General features: G+C 30.4%; 1 long non-coding RNA gene across 1 annotated transcript; it reads left to right on the top strand.

Annotated features, from left to right (window-relative positions):
• The first annotated feature begins 1082 nt into the window (after positions 1 to 1082).
• LOC146997794 (uncharacterized) lies at positions 1083 to 18024 on the top strand. The gene is made up of 3 exons (XR_015040855.1): positions 1083 to 1581; positions 2457 to 2737; positions 7585 to 18024. It is a non-coding gene; the product is annotated as an uncharacterized LOC146997794 (long non-coding RNA).
• Positions 18025 to 18571: the final 547 nt, after the last annotated feature.

The following is an 18571-nucleotide window of genomic DNA, read 5'->3' as shown; positions in this document are numbered from 1 at the left end:
TGCTAATTATTTTATTATTGTAATAGCTATTTTATTTATTTATTTATTTATTCATCTTTCCTGATGGCCTTCCATAGAGCTCCACCACTTCTAATTTTAAAAATTAAGTCCTGACTACAACCAATGATTGCGAAAATAAAAGTCAAGTAACTTATTTAGTGATAATTAAATAAAATAAAAGCCAAAGCTTTTATTTTCGCCTTACTTGGCTTTTATTATATATATATTTATTATATATATATATATATATATATATATATATAAATGTGTGTGTACTTTACATTTAATTATAAGGACATATATATATGTACTTTACATTTAATTATAATTTATTTGATATATATATACATATTTACGTTTTGTAGTATTACCGATTGCAATAAAAAGGGAGGTGCACATCTAGATGTTACAACGGAACCATATACAAAATTTCAACGTTCTCTAACTAACCGTTTTTGAGTTATGCAAAATGCATACATACGTACTTACACATCACGAAAAAAATCCCTTTCGAGTATCAACTTAATCATTAGTCATAAGTATCAGCTTAGAGTAAATGGGATTACATTTAACAATAAGTTTTTTGAAAAAAAAAAAAAAAAAGAGAGAGAGAGAGAGAGAGTCCTTCATTGTGTTCGTACGTACAGGCGTCAGCCCAAAAAATAATTCACATGGATTCCGTAATCGTCAAAAACGGATATTTCCATTAAAATATGATACCCAAAAGTTTTCTCGATTACAATAATTACTACCATTTTCCTTGATACAAGGAAGTAAAGAACCTATATTAACCTACATATTCTTATATAAACAATACCTAAGTGCAGTATATAAATATTTCAAATCAATAAAATCTGACTATGGCACGCTCAAGGGAACAAAAAAAAAAAAAAAAAAAAAAAAAAAAAAGAAGAAGAAGAAGAAGAAGAATCATCTAAATTTTCAAATTACAAACATAAATAGCAATAGTAAAAAGCAAATACAAAATAACGCTTCACGCTATCAAAATTGCTCATTTTCTTAAATATCAACAACTAAATCGTATTTCAACTAAAACACATAATGTAAACAAGAACTTGCCCGATGCCCAAAAAAATTCAAAATTATCTATGAAAAATGTGAGCGCATTGTGACGCAACGACATCATTCGTATTCGCATAGAAACCGCATCATTCGTATTCGCATAAAAAGCGCATCATTCGTATTCGTATAGCAACCGCATCATTCGTACTCGAACAAACCGCATCGTACGACAGATGCGAGTAACGAAATGAATTTGTGAGTACTGAATCGGTACTTCGAGTCAAACGATGTACCCGTTACTCAGTAACGAATACATGCGGTTTGCTCCAGCTCTAGTTCTTTATTTCTTCGTTTCTCTCGCGCGAATGCTTAATTGCGGTAAAATGTCTTGGCGGTATTCAAGAAATGTGACTGTTTGTGACTGTTTATTTGTATTGTAGGCTATAAATTGTTATTTCCTGACGTGTTGATGAACTTCTGTATGTCAAGTCTGCGTATACTGAACGTGAAAAATGAAAATTAAAGTTTATAAAGTGCTCAGTCTGAAAATATTCAGCAGTAGTATATATTGTTCAGAATTAAATATAACAGTTAAAAAATGATGATAATGATTGTTCTAATCAATAACAATTGATGTATTTTTAAAATATGTATTAGAGTTTAAGCTTCCCAACTGGAATATTTAAAAGTATTTTTTGTAAATGATACAGTTTTTGTTAATGTTGTATGATGTGCAAAGTATAAGAATTGAATGTGTTTCTAAATTCTAAAATTCGATCAATGGAAGACGAAGAATGCGATATTTACGTAAAATATTGATTAGTTAGAACTTACACAATGCTCATTATTAATGATATCGCATACTTTCGTACATCCAAGATTCCGAAAATAAATGCTTTCTTGGCTAAAATAAAAACAATGCGTTTAAATGTAGGATAAGTTCTTTCTTGTATTTTTAATATTACATGCATTAAATGGCTGTTCATAATATAATTTTTAAAGTGTATTTAATATTGTATAAATGTTATTAACTGTTACAATTCTTACTTATTAAAGACATTTTATCTGTGATCATACATATTATTTATATATAAAAATGGTTTCATTCCCAAATGCTAGTATATAGTTGAATATATAGTTTAACAATTTAGTTAGATTTTGACAGCTGATTTATTGTCATTGATTATGCTAATTATAGTTATCTACCCGATAGATGCTCTTTAGTACTTACTAAACATAATAAAATGAATGCACTAATATTTTCAAACTGAAAAATCATTTAGAATAATTCAAAATGTACACGATTGTTAATAGAATTGTTGTTTTACTGAATCTTTTCTTTGTGAAATATTTTTTTTTTTTTTAAATTCTTCTCAGAATGCTCAATTTATTTTTATTAGTATTTCACAATTATGTGTGTTTTTTACACTTAGATTTGAAAGAAAGGGTTGAACACAAATAATTTCTAAAGATCCACGTCTGACTTATAATTCAACCTACTGAAAATGCTTATAGGAAGCCATATATGAGGATCATTCTGAAATGTTTGGGATACACATCGGTTTTTAAAGTTATACTTATGAAATATTAAGAGCATTCAAAGCATCTAGCATCAATGCATCAATGCAATCTAGTCTCCTCTAGCATCAATGCACTTCTGTAGGTGAATTTTCCCGAGATTAAATGCCATTCATTTGGAATCGATGAAGAAAAGGTATTTATAACCTCATCAATCTTATCTTCAGAATGAAAATTACATCCACATAAATTTCTTTTTAGATTAAAAAGTAGCCAAATATTACACATAGCTAGGTCGGGTGAATAGAGTGTGATCTAGCTATGTGTAACTGCCAATTTTGCTGAATGAGAAGATGCATTGTTATGGTAGAGCATTAATCCTTTAACATTCACTTCTTGAAGAACTTCTGTGAGACACTAAGTGGTGTACCAGTTAGCTCTGACCGTCTTCTGTCTTTCAGACTTGATGGCTCTGACAAATCCTGTACTTCTGAAGAAAAAGGAATACATTTTTTTTTTTTTTTTTTTTTTTTTTTTTTGTGGCATGTTATCTTTTTACCAATGTTGGCATGGGATCATTTTCAAAGACGCATACTTTACTTTCTTGACATGTTGGAACGTCAGAAAATGGTTTGCCCATTTTGTCATTAGTTGAGATTTTAGAAATAATGTGGTGGCCACCATCAGTAATTAATTTAAGGGATTCTTTCCTGATTCTGGCATGCTTCTCTTTTTGGTGCTCAATTAAATTATGGGGAACCCAACAGCAAAAATTTTTTCATATGCAATTCTTCATGAATAATTTTTGTATGGTAGCGGATTCAATGTCAAGTTCCTTCTATATAATTTTGTAGGTGCAGTGATTATTATCGATTAACATTTTCTGTATGACAGACGCATTATGCAGGATTACTGCTGAAAATGGCCTTCCTGTGTGTTTTTCATCCTGAAGAGAGTTTTGACCTTTGTGAAATTTTGTAAACTGTCTGAATACAGTAGCACATGATGAACCTTCATTTCTAATAGACATTGAAAGTATTCTTCTTGATTTAATCCCACTTTAAAATTATAGCATGAAAATGTACTTGCATCAACTCCATTTTTCCTTCTGCCTAAAATTTATTCTATGTTAAACTACTTGCAATTGGCCAGTAAAAAATCATCTGCTAGGCTAAAATAGTTCATATTTTCAAATCTAACCATTAATATTTTTCTGCCACTTATCGCCGCACATATCTAAAAAATTTCAAAGTGCTCTCAGTATTGCGCTACCAATTCTTGGCAAAGAAAATGAACCTTTTCGGTGGCCTACTTATAAAAAATTTCTTAAATTTTAGTAAAAAAAGGGGGAATGGGGAGTTACATTAAAGGATAAGAACTGCAAATTTAATGTCTTACATCACAACTGATATGAGATGGAATTTTTAATTCAATTATTTTTTTAGTGATTTATATGGAGCATATGTTATTGCTTTTCTCAATGAATATGAAAATGGCTACTCTATAATGAATATGAAAATGGCTACTCTAGTATCAGTTTCCTAAGGGAATATTTTAAAAATAAATTCCTGTTTCTCAAAATATTGATTCAAGTTACTTTTTTTTTAATTATGTCCAAAAATTATGTAACTTATTCAGAATTTAGAAAGATCGAACTGTGCATTCGTTGATATTTTGTGGAGTTTAATGATTTAAAACCTTCTCTTGAATGACAAAGTACGGGTTATTTTGGGGATAAGATATATTGTGATAAATGAAAGAGATGAAGTTCATCAGCAGCACAAAATGATGGTGGCAGCAGCAGAGAAGAGTTTCAATACATTGATTCTACACATGCTATCCAATGCCAAAAACAAATCCTATAAACATTTGAAGATTACTTTTTCCATCTTGGGCCACAAGCAACTTGCAACAGCTTTGAAGTCAGACTTATTACTGGAAAGCTTCTTTAAAATGTCTTTTTTTCAGAATTTTAAAAGAAACAGCTTGTTGATAAATATAATTATTTTCACAAATAACTTCTTACAGTGGTTATTCGAGATATATTTATGTCACATAGATTCTTAAACCAAGCAACGTCATGTCACAAAAACTTCTGAAAGGCAACTATTTGAAGCCTTCTTAGTCCTATTTTAACATGGATGCTAAGAGATATTTTTATATTTATTACATTGCAGTTACTGGATAAAAGATGAAGAGACTATGCTTTTGTTGTGACTTATCTCACTTGTCTGTCAGTAACATCTGAACAAACTCCGAAATTCAACGCGGAAAGGAGTGCAAGATTGCACCATTTGTTGGCAAGAGCCTTGAGCACCATACAGGTGACAGTACGACTTAAGAAGAGAATATTGAGCACTTATATTAGCTTTTAATGAAGTGTCTCTTCTCCCATATTATTGCAATAGTTTAATTACAGTAATTAAAAAAATAATGATTAGTATTTCCCCTTTTTTTTATTGTTATTTTTTATTTTTTCTATGAAGCAGTAAAGGTTGCATCATGTACTTTTAAGGTTACCTTATGAAATGTAACAAAGATTTGTAATATATGTGTTAAAACTATGTAGCCATTCATATTTTATAATTTTCTATGAGTAAAAGTAATTTTCACTTTAGAGCAGTTGCTCTTAACCGTGTTAGGTTTTATGTATCTCTTTTATAGGTAGATGAAATTATAATTATGACTAAAATAAAACATGGCCCATTCAGTTTTATGTTCTTAAACTGGTCAACTAAACGCTCAAATAATATAAATAAGTGGTACAAATGTCATATACGGCCCAGGATAAATGTGGTCGCCAAATGTGGCAATGTTTTATTTTGGATGGTTTAGTTGAGATTTTGTTTGTATGGCAACCCTTTTTATGTGGACAGTTTCGTGAGAAATGTGGCTGTATTTCATCGTGGTGGTTGTTCGTTTATGTGTAGAATAATGGCATATAGTTTCATGAAGGAAGTTGTGGAGGTATGTCAGCCACATGTTTGAGAGTGTATTCAAGGTAGATTTAGTTTGAGAAGATATGTTGTTGGAGTTATTAATGAAACATTTGTTCATGGTTGTCTTCATGTTGACAAAAAATGTATTTTTGCAGTTTTTATGGAATACAGGACTTTTGAGGCCGAACTTGACATGTGAGAAGTCCGGGTATATGAAGATTCGGAAGAAATATTGTTTCTATGGAATTTGCAGAAAAATTTTTGAGGGTAAAGAATGTGGCTCTCAACGAAGTTTGAGGTTTGGATTGTGTGTTTTCCTGCAGTAAGTAGACTTTAGAGGAAATTTTGGCTAATCTTTGGGATATGGTAACAGGTAGTTTGGCGACATTTTGGTAAGGTGATAAAGGTTACTAGCTAGGACTTTAGCAGTGTACATGGATATAGTCGAGTGTGCGCAATGCCATTTTTGTGCAATTCTGGGATTTTTTTTTAAGTGAAAATAGGTCGAAGTGTACATGGATGATACCGTGTATGTGCAATTCGTAAAAAAGCGGCAAGCATTGGCTGATTCTGCACTTTGTCCCAATTTCGCACCTAATCTTCGTCATGATTAAGCACTTTTGTTCCATAAAATTCTAGCATAAGTGTAATTCGGCTAGCAGATTGTTGAAAAAAATGTTAGAAATGTTGACTAAAAAAAAAAAAAAAAAGCCTTTACTTCGTGAAAACAAAATGGCGTCCAAACAAAAACTAGCAGGGTTGGTCGCCAAATTTTCCCCCAAAAATTGTCAAGTTACCATAATCCAAAGATTAACTGAAATTTTTATTGTAACGCTTGAAATTTTGAATTGTAGAAAAATGTCTGACATAGCTAAGTTGTGGAATTTTGGTTCACATGCTTTGTGTGATGGGCAGAGTTTTATTAATGAACATGTATTGGGTTATATATGTGATATGCCTGTCCTTGCAAGTTTTTCTTTTAAATTAATATTTTCCTTTTTTGGAAACTATTTTGAATGGTAAGTGAATTTACATTTTTATTTTTTTAATTTTGTAGAGATTTTTTTTTAATTGTTGGATTGCTTTAATTTTGTGTTGTTATTTTTTTTAATTTTTTAATTTATTTGTGTTAAAATTGTTTGGAGTTTATTGCTGTTATTTTAGTTTAAATTTGTCGGCAAACATTTTTGGTGAGAAACTTCATGCTTTTACTTATTAAATTCTTGTTTTGGACCTTTAGCGTAAATGTGCAAAAACCACGTTTTTTCAAACATTTTAGGCTTTAATTTTGAAATGTAAGCAAAAAAATTTAGATAAGTAAAATCATGGAGTTTCTCGCCAAAAATGCCAACCATCTTCATATATGACAGTCATTCCAAATAATTTAATAAATGCTATGAAATTGCAAACATTTTACTAAGTAGCTTCTGTAATAGTTGTGCTTGTTTGATTGATTCATGGTAGGAGTTATCTTGCTAAAATATAGTTTGAAATAATTTTCAGTATCCTATATTTCTTTTTATAAAACAGGTAAAGATTAAAAAAAAAAAAGAGTTTGAGATATTTATTTGTAGTATTATTACCAGTTATGTTTATTTAAAATTTTATTTTTTAATTCAGACTGATATTATTTTCTGTATTTTCTTATTATGTTTAATTCTACATAATATATTTAATAATGTTCTTATCTTTTCTTTTTTCCTTAGGGAGTTAAACGATATATTTCCTGATAATTTGTGAAGTACTTCGTATTGTGTTATTTTTTAATACTATTTTATTTCATTTAGACAAGTCTTATTGATTGTCTTTTGTATTTAGTTTCATTTCTGTACATTAAATATTTTCATGAATATAAGTATATTATTAAAACTTTTATGAAATATTATCTTTTATTGAATTTCCTACTTTATTCTTTTTTTTTTTCTTCTTTCAGCTTAGTAAAATAAATGTTTATAATTATTCTGTGTATATATATGCCTTTTTCTTGAAGTCTTCTGTTAAAATTTTTGAATTAAAAATTTCCAAGTAGGGGGGAAAATATGAGTTTTATATTTATTTCATATTTTTTTATCATTTGTATTTAGTTATCTTTTAATTTTTATAGACACTAAAGAATTTAGGGAACTGCAGAAATGGGACAAAGAAACTGTTGAAAGCAGATCATTCTTCTTCTGCCCTGCCTGCTTGTATACATCATATGATAATGTTGACATGGAAAAACATTGTTTGGATTGTAAAGAAGGAAACAAATATTATTGTTTTTGTTGTGGTAGAGAATTTGCTTCACATTCTTCTCTTAAAACCCATATTATTGTACATTCTGGAGAAAGACCAGTAATATGCAGAATATGTTTCAAAACTTTTTGTACTAAAATTTATTTGTTGTTACATCTTAAGACCCATTCTCAACAATCTGCTGAAATGTGTAGTAATTGCTGGAAAGTATTTTCTTCTCCAGAACTTTTGTCTCACCACATAAGTTCTTGTTTTAATTCTAAATAAAGATTACAAGACTACATTGCACTATGGATAAAAAATAAGTATGTTGTCTGTCTGATGGGATATCTCATTTGAAGTTTGTTTTTATTTTATGTCTAGGCAGTAATGCAAACTGTAAGTACTGTAATTTGCCCTAATTCTCCTTTGAGGAGAATTAAAAAAACTAAAATTAAACTAGAGGAGGCATTAAAAAAATAAAGCTAATAAACTAATAAAAAATTTAAGGTGGAATTGGTGAGATATGCTGCATTCTACAGAAGTGAATTTGAAACTTTATGAATATTTAAGTCTTTATAAGCTAGTATATTTAATATGTATCTGGCATGTTAGCTTAATAGGATTCTTTTTGTATAACATATCTAATGCATGATCTGCACTGAAATGCTTACATATTTGATATTATTTAGGTTACATAACTATATATGTGGAGAGAGACCAATGCTAGAAAAATATTACATAGCTTCGTATTCTGTTGTATTTTATGTAACTGAAGTATTATATGATAGAAATATATTTCCTGTTGTAAAATATTATCATTTTGTTATTGATTTAGTAGAGATACATCTATGGGGTTTTTTGATGAATAAGTGAGCTTTAATCACTGTGATTCCACAAGTGGTTTTATTTGACATATTCTGCATGGTTATTGAGGTAGTGGTCCTACAGCTATATTAGTCTGTCAATTAATTTTCTGTAGAGCTCTTTAGGTTAGTTGAAAATTAAACATATTTTACATCTGTTTATCTGATGCGAAACACTTTTCCTTGCAGCGCTCTTCATTTTGTCAAACTGGTAAAATTCATTGGGTGAAGATGGAGAGTAAGGTAGTAAGTACATCACAGCTGAATTGTTAAACTTTTGTGAAATTATCAGCTGCTGTATGTGGGCTTGCATTTTCCTACAAAAGAACTGTACCTCAAGACAGTCTTTTGGATTAGTTGTTCTTGATCTTGTTCTTCAAAAATTATTGCATTTTGTACTGGCAAACAATATTCTTAGTGTAGCTTTCAGCAACCACGAGTTGCTGATAATAAGTCCCTCGTGATAAAAGACTCGGGATCAGCAGAATCTGTCAAACAGACCTTAAGTGTGTCAGTAGAGAAATTCATCACATCACTCATTCACATTTCAAGGACAAACATCTGCTTGTAAATAAAACATATCTTTAACTGCACACATAACATGCACTGAATTGCTGAAATTTGAAATGCTATTTGCTTTTGAAATGAAGTTAATGTATGTTTGGATTACCATTGATAAGAAATACAATTGTGCGCAGATCTCGATTTTTGAATTATAAAGCATTTAGACCTCTTCTTCATTAGCCTAACACATACATAGTTAGTAATAATGTTATTTAATTGCTAATATTTAAACATACATTTTTATTGTAGAATATGTTCTATGCTGCAGAATAAAAGTATTAATATTAAAAATGAAATTTGTTGTTCATTTTTTAAAATGTTATAAATATGTTGTTAAAACTGTTGTATATTATAGGTTTATTATAATTGTAGCTAAAAACTAATAACTAGTAAACTTTTATTTTAGACTCATCTCCACCTTATATTAGTTTGTCACAAAATTTTTGTTGTCGTATTTCTTACAATTATGTAAACATCACAATTCTAACAACATTACTAAAATGTTATCTGATTGAAATAAATAGAAAAATAAAGTAAAATGTAAAACAAAGTGATAAATGCTATGTTTTAAGTACATACTTGCATTTTGCTATCTAAACTTGGGCAAAAGTTTCCAAAACTTATGTTCTTCCTCTTTTTGGAGTAAAAACATGAAAATGCCTATGCAGCTATCCAATTCTCCAGGATTTGAACACTGGGGCAAATAAGTGTACAGTAACATTACTGCTCATTTGTTGGTACAAAAATATTACATAAAAATGCTTGAATTGTTTGTTCTTTAGCTTTTAAAATAGCGGTTTCATTATATAAATGAAGAAAGCATGTATGTTGATTTGAGTATTGTTCAATTACTTGAAGCCCTTTGATATAAGCAGAAAATTAATTTTTTGTTATTATTTCATTTATATCTGAAATATGCTGAGGACCTAAAATTGACGTTTTAGTTTCTTCTAACATCGTGTTTAATTCTACAGCATGTATCAAACATGATAGCTTAAATTTTTAATATAAATGGGAAATTAAAACTTATGTTTGTAGGAGAATTAAACAGATGGAACTTATATTTTTCCTTTGGTAAAATACTGAGTGAATATTTATATAAAATGAGCTGTTATATTTTTTGAGTACAATTTTTCGAGTTATTTACAAATTGGTATTTTCTTTTACATGACCATTTTTAATTTCTGTATGATGTATCTGCTAAGGCAGGTACAACATTCGTTTAATTATGTAACAGGGATGCATTTTGTAAATGTAACTTTTAGTTGAAATTATGTAAAAATATCTTGTGTAATATTTTTGCTTTATTCAGTTTTGTTTGTACAATTCTATTGATATTTTGAATATTTGAACAACAAATGTGTTTTATAACATTTCTAAAGCTAGAAATTAATTTATACAGTCAAAAGTCTTTAATCCGGACTCGTCGGGACTTCGGCGATTCTGGATTATTGATTTTTCCGGATTATAGATCACAGTTTAAATCTGGTAAGATGGCATGCAGAAATTATAAAATTAAAAATATGAAACTTTAATTTATGAAATAGAGAACAATTATGATCTAAAGGGTTTACAAAAAAAAAAGCTTAATATTTATTTGTTTATTTTATTAAACATTTCTTTCAACGCGCGCATGCGTAAAGCATACATGCATAGTCGAAATTAGACGATTGCAACCAGAAAACTATTTGATGTCTATTCGTGATATTTATAATGAATTTGATTTAAATCATATAAAAGACAGAGTACGTCGAGATGAAATACTACATTTAGTAATGAACTATAAGCCGAATAAAATAAAAACATCTGCCCTGAAGATAAGGATAGTGTGGACAGATCAACTTCCAATTCATTACGCGCCGCGACGTTCCCCTCCCCCTCAGAGCAGCATGAAATTGATAAACAGATTTCGGAATGGTTAGAGAAACAAAGGATATGCCTTTATCCATTTTTTTTTTGTAGCAATTCCACTTTTTGTTTGATAGACATCTAAATATGCTTTCGCTTTGTAGATCCTTTGGAAGTAGCCAGCATCAGAAATTCTATTTGACATAATCGAAAAATCAAGCTTACTTTTATAAAATTGCTCTAACAGTCTGCAAAAAGTAATAAGCCGGATCCAATTCGAAGATTAGGGAACAACGCAATCTGCAACATTAACTGAAATAGCTAATTAGATAATTTTAGCTTAGCTTATACCGTCTGTTATACATTAAATGCGCATGTGTAAACGTATTATGCACATGTGTGTGTACATGCATATGCTCATGCGTAAAGGTATTACGCGCATGCTTGAATGCATTATGCATTGACGCATACGCAGAAAATTTGTAGCTTTGAGGTCCGGATTATAGATCATTCCGGATTATGGGCATCCGGATTAACGACTTTTGACTGTATATATATTGCTGCCTAAAAATACATGATACTTAATATCTTTTTTCCATTGACCATTAAAGATGGCTGTAGTTCCTCCACACCTGTGCCAACCATTCTGGGGGAAGTCTGAAAGAACAGATCAATCTTCATTTAATTTGAAAATGATAGATTGCTGTTATTTGATTGAATAACACAAGTCTGCCAAAAAATATTTTTTTCGAGCTGCATGGGATGTTTTTGATAAATATTATGTTTCCTAAAGTGCTGAATTGAAAAATGAGTTCCATTTCCCTCTATCACATAAATTTTGTTTTTTGCATAATATAAGGGGTTTTCATAAAAAAGCACAAAAACACAACAATAATGAAAAAAATCCACCATTTCATTAGAATGAATTAATCAGAATTTCTTATACTTGTACCAACAAGTTCTTCATGAAATTTACTTAACATTCCATTTCATTCTTTTTTGTCTATGAAACCTTTTTTCTTTAAACGTGCTTCTGCTTTCCATTTTCTGTTTCCCATTCGAGCATCCAACTGGAGTCAGCTAGCATATTGACATCTTATCTTCCTTGGTAGTGTTTCTCGATATCACGGACATCCTGGTGAAATCTTTCACCATGTTCTCAACTGAAGGCTTCCAAGTTTTCAAGAAAATAGTCGAGATGGGAGTATGAGAAAATAACTTTTTAACTCATCTTGCGTCCTTGAGTTTTATATGCAGTCAATATGTGTTGCAGAATGGTTTTGTAGTTAGGGTCTTAAGTATTAACCAAAAACTTGTCACTACGTCTTTCAAAGAGCCCCATGCTTCTTTTTTTCTCATTGTTTCTGAAAAGAGGGAATTGAATAACAGTTTTCAAAAAGTTGAGGTCAATAAAAAGTCCGCCTTACAATTCGGCTTCAGACAATTTTGGGAACTTAGAACACAGATACCTGAAATATTGCCCATGTTATGGCCGTGATTTAACAAACTGCTTCATAATACCCAATTAAACATGAAGAGTTGGTAGTAAAGCCTTTTCAATGTGTATGAAGGTTGTGTTTATGAATTTATTTTCACTGGGAGTTAAGTATCTTGAAGTGGCTTGTAAGTTTTTGTCCATTGCAGATCTCTGGCTTGTCTATGTCTCAAGCAAGGAAGCAGGGATATTTCGTATAAGCTACCTGCTGGCCCAGCAACATCTTAAGTCTCTACAAACCATCCAGTAATGTTCTTGATATTTTATTTTTTAAGAATCATTGCAATATCATTATAGTTTTCCTCCTAATGCACTGAGTATTCTACAGGAAGTGGTGCAAATTTATTCCCATTATGCAGCAAGACTGTTTTAAGGCTTGTTTTTGATGAATTAATGAATAGGTGCCACTCAGATGAAGCACATTCTATTTCAAAACACTTCATTAGCCTTTGAATGTTACTACGAAAAACGAGATTTTTCTCTTTGGAGGAAAAATTGGTGAATTCTCTCTCTCTTGGTGTGCGTGGACCACAAAAATAAGTTCCAGGTGACAGTAGGTTTATATTTTTTTTAGTCTTGAGTCAACAATTCGACAACATGAAAGGCCTAAATCTCTAACCAAGTAATTGAGCTCACTCTGAGAAAAAAGTTTGGCTTCCTAATCAAAAGAAAAATCTGAACTAAATTCATCCTGGAGAGGTAATATGTTTCCATCTCAACATTACTCAGGTATATGTCATCTAAACTGGAAGGTGTGTATGGAGAATGAATAGCTGAATTAAGGTTTTGGGTAAGATATTTTCTTTTTATTTTTTGTATTGAATGTTTACACATCTATCATACAGAAATAAACGTTGGTAGTGTGGTTTTGCTGTTTATGCCACATCATAGGAATCCCAAAATGAAATGAGTGTTTCTTACCCTTAATGAATGTTTATGTTTCACAAATGGAGATATTCCTGACATCTTCAAATCTTATGAGGGGACCAGGATTTGTCTTGGTTCCCAAGTTTCAACTTGAAATAAGCAAAATACACTTTCTTCATGAAATCACTTATGTTTCGTTGTTGATTTTTAACAGTGTATTCACCACAAATAAAGCAAAAATTGTCAGGAAAAATAACACAGCCTCTTAGAGCCATAATATATAAGTAAAAACTTAAGAACCGTCACGTTTGAATGCCAACCGTAAACTGAGTGTGGCTTCTCACTGTTTTCATACATCACTTTGAGTATGCACACTGTGAGAGAGCAAACACTTTTTATGTGAATTGAAGTAGATGGAAACTGTCCTTGCTTCCTTTGAAAAAAAAAAAAAAAAAAAAAAAAAGACCAGTGAAATAACCCATAAAATATAGGTGGACACGAGAGTTGACGCCTGTGTGTCTGGAGGTCATGCCACAACACTTGCCTCTTCCTATGGCTCAATAAAATTCCAAAATGGCACTGCATATAAATAAATAAGAACAGAAAAAGTTTTTTTTTATCATTCTTAAAAATTAATGTTTTCAAAGGATTCTTTAGAATATCATTACATTTGAATTGTGGGAATTATTAGACTCAAATAACGAGTAGTCATCTGTACAATCGCTATAAGCTATGCCAATCTTCCACTGCTCTCCTTCTATTCCACTCATTTTCTCTTTGTATTTATTCTTGAGCGTCACTCTAATGTACATTAAACGAAAGTAAGAAAACACTTTTGCATGGAATTTTTAGAATCGGGAATAGGATACCAGATTTTGAATAAAATGGGAGTTTCACTCTAAATGAAATGACAAACGGGAGTTTCATTAAAAAAACCTGACATGATAGAATTTTTTGAGTAGTTTTTCCAGTTTTGGTTAGTAAAAATCTATAAGAAATAGCATAATAATCCTGTGCAGATTTTTGATTGCAGACCTGTGTAATCAATAGATCTAAATTGCAGATATAGCTTATAAACCATTTGAATATGTGCTCAAGATTTGAGATTATATGAATTTTAATCTGCCATCACTTAATATTTCCTCCTAGACATGATCGAGATTTTTTTATGTCAGTGCCTAAGAGCAGGGCCCAGGACAAAATCTTTTTTGCCCCCCACTGCTTCACTACTTCAGTAATGAACAAAAGAATGTTTTGGAGATATTTAAATTTTTATAATAATAAAATTTCTATTTGATTTGGGGGCCCTGGGCAACTGCCCCGTATGCCCCTGCCTAAGAGGGTTGACTCATGAAATTCAACCTCTACAAATTCTCTGGTCTATGCAAAGTTGTTTTATCCTCCCTCCCTTCTGTAGAGTAGGAAGAGGATGAATCAGCATACACTTGATCCAAACATTGTTTTATTTCTTTGGGATTAAGATCTTTTTTAGCCAAAAATTTTATCACTGAACAATGCTCAATTTTGAGCATTTCAGAACAAACAAGCATGTCATTTTATTCAGTAAACAGTCAAAAAGGAATGAATGTGATTTTCTAATAAAGCATTCAAATTTATTTAGTCAGTACTGCCATTACATGCTTGCAAGAGGAATTTATTGTCAAACAATTTTTTGTATGTGAGAGTTGGAAACTTTTTTTACTTTACAAAACTTTACACATGCAACTGAATTTAAATTCACAACATTTGTTTTTGGTTAATCTAGTGAGAAAAATATTAGCTTTAAAATTATTCAATTTCTCTTTAAAAGTCGTATTTTCAGGCACTCCCTGCATATTATATTAATCAATCTCAAGAGTAAATAATAATTATATGTTATATTAATCAATCTCAAGAGTTACTACTTTTGAAATTTGATTGCTATTAGTTCTAAGCATGAAATTATGTAGAGAAGAAAGTGGTAGTACATAAAAATATAAATTTAACTTTCAGTATTTTCATTTGAAAAAAAAAAAAAAAAAATATTGATTCATTGAACTACAGTCTTGCACACTTGGGTTATCTACCTAAGAGGAGAACTTTCTGAGAGGAAATTGGCTTGTATATATATTACACATTAGAAAAGCCATGAAGTGAGCCATGGAATTTTGAATCTGGATCAATTTACTAGTGTTCATTATTGGTCTTATCAATTTAGTTGCTGCCGGGTCTGAAAAAGTGAATTTTGCATAAAGCAAAGTGCTTTTTCAGAGGCAGGATCATTACCATCAAACAGTTTTTAACTTTCTGTGTCTTTCGACAAACAGTGACAAATATCTACATTCAGAAGTCAAACAACCCAGGTTCCTCAAAACCTCAAGTCAAAATCCTCCAGTCAAAATCCTCAGCTGCAAAACCCAGGTTTTGCAGCTGAGGATGGTGGTTCGGTAAAAACCACCGAAACTAATCCTGCGAAAATTTTGAAAATATAATGCTGATTTTTGTTGTTTGACTTCTGAATTAGTATTTATTTGGCGTGTTATTGTGTCTTAAATATCTACATATTTACCTATTTCATTCAAATGATGTGCATAGTCATATTAAGGAAAATAACATTTTAATTTTTATAACTTTAAATTTTTTATTTTTGAAGTTTAATACTCTATGTCATTTTTCAAGAAAATTCTTTCTCAAGTAACTTGAAATGAAGTGTCCAAATAAAATATTGGTAAATTCAACTGAATGGATAAATGGATGTTTGAGCTTCCTGGCTATAAATGTATTTTTATATGATTATTTCTTATTGCTTTTTTCTCTTTGTTACAGATAACCTCTGGGATCATGTATGTCTTGTGTGTAACAGAGTGTTTTCATCAAATAAAGCTGTTATTAGACATCAAAAGTTTGGACATAAAATGGAAGGTATATTAGTCCAATATAGATGCTCATTGTGTCCTTATACATCTAAGTGGTTGCATAATATTCGAAGACACAGCAAGAGACATACAGGAGAAAAACCATATTCTTGTGAAATCTGTGGAAAGAAATTTAGCTCATCATCAGCTTTCAAATATCATGAGGTGACAAACTGTGGGGGGAGATTTTTTAAATGTGGAATATGTGCTCAGACCTTTCAACGTAAACTTCAGCTTTCTTTACATTACCAGCTTCATACCTGAAAGGAACTTGCATTTATTAAATGATGCAGAAAATTATTAGTAAGTATGAACTAATTATAATAAATTATTGAAGTAAAATATTTTTGCAGAATAGTTTTACTGAAAATTTGGTCTTTTGTATTTTATAATAATTATAAAAAATCTGTAAATACTGAATGTTTGATTAATATCTGTATAATGTATTTTTATTTCATTAAAATCTGGTGAGATCAGTAAACAAAAATTATTCTTAGTCTACATAATTTGCATTCAGTGCAATTTAAATATAATAAATTTAAAACGTATAAATACAGAGGTTGTTCAATATAAATAAAGCACTGTACCTTTTATGGCATTCAAAGACAAAAGTAATCCACAGTTTACTAGTGCATTTTAGATAGGTACATAAATGTAAATCCTATAAATAGGGAGCCTCTTCAGAATAAAACACTGTTGTACCACATATGGCATCTGCAACTGCTCGGATTCTTCTTGAAGTGGAGGTATACAAGTTCTAAGTGGTGATAATAGGCATTTTAACCATTCATCTGTAAAAACATGCTCTAATTTCTGGAGAAATGCTTGTAAAGAAAAACAGAACCTCACTGTATGGCAAAAATTGCACAAACTACATTGGTTCTATGAAATATAAGTCTGCTGATTGTGCAGGCTGGGAATGATGTGTAACCTCATTAAATCATAGTTCAACAATCCAACATCATTGAATGTTAGCATTATGAGTTTTGAATGATTCAGTAACCCATAAAAACATTGTCTGTACCATTGCACCTCTGCCTAGAATGGTTACCATCATCCTTATTTATTCTTCTTTGTGAGGTGATAATTAGATGCTTGCTGTAAATCATGATATTTCTGCTTTAAGCCTAACTAAACCACTACCATATTTTGCTTTAGGAAGGACACAGCCTGGATCATAAGCTTATGCTGGTATTCTGTATGCATAGGCCTATGGAGAAATCCTGAGATGGGGAAAATTGAGAAGGTGGGTTCTAAATGTAGTCCTATTTTCATTGTTCAGGATTCCTTAGTTTATATCCGTAGGGCAACTATAGTCTCTATTTCACATTTATATGTTCAACAAAATATTTCAAGATAGCATCTTTACATTAATATTCTGCTTATGCAGTTCCTTCCTTACTGTTTGTGTTGATTTGAGTTTTATAGGTATATTTTGCATTTATTTGTGAAACTAAAGATTTTGAGGTAGCAGTTGTGGCATAAAATTATGCAATTCCATTCATACGATATGTATCAAAATTTAGTTGTCTAGATGCAAATTAAGTGTAGCAGTTTTTCTTTCTGATGTAAGAACTCTCTTAACATCCTTCTGGCTCTGTCAATAAATTTCATTATTCTCCCACAATTGTATCTTGCTGATGTTTTGCCAAAAATTTTATGTGCTATCATGATGTTTGACACAGTACCTCTCAATGCCCCAGTAGTTTTGTAATTGTGGTTACAGACAGACTGATGAACTGGGTATCAACAATCATGTTTTTTTTTTTTTTTTTTTTTTTTTTTTTTTTTTTTTTTTTTTTTAACTTAGTAAACACTTATTTTACTTTGTTATGAAATAGAAACAACTGAAACTTGCAATTTTACACAACAATGAGAATATAATCTTGAACTATGCTATATTTATGCTTTACTGTGTAATGTATAGAAAAAAAAATAAACTTTTTACTTCCTTGCAAATAATAGATATATTGTAATTGCAAAAAATTTTGATTATTAAATTTCAATTGAAATATCCATTTGACTATTTTTTGCTATGTCTGACCATACTGCCGTAATAAAAGCCTCTTTATTCCAAAACAGATTGTAAAATGGCTTCAAAATGGATTTTTTTAATGACATCTCTAGGTACTTAAATATGTATCTTGCATAACTCAAAAATTATTCACCACAGAATGTTGAAATTTTGAATATGGGACTGTTATAACATCTGTTTATATATATATACACATTTCTTCAATTAATAAGTTTTTTTATTTATGATTATCTTCTAGAAATCATGAATAAAAATTGTTGTAAATTGTTGAGTCTATTTGAAGTTAATGCTTAAAAAGACTAGATAAA

The sequence above is a fragment of the Stegodyphus dumicola genome, chromosome 4, assembly GCF_044657685.1.
Source record: "Stegodyphus dumicola isolate Sdum_Otavi_A_Nest chromosome 4, ASM4465768v1".
NCBI lineage: Eukaryota > Metazoa > Arthropoda > Arachnida > Araneae > Eresidae > Stegodyphus > Stegodyphus dumicola.
The sequence above is the reverse complement of the archived record's forward strand: the minus strand, read 5'-3'. Positions and strand labels throughout refer to the sequence as shown.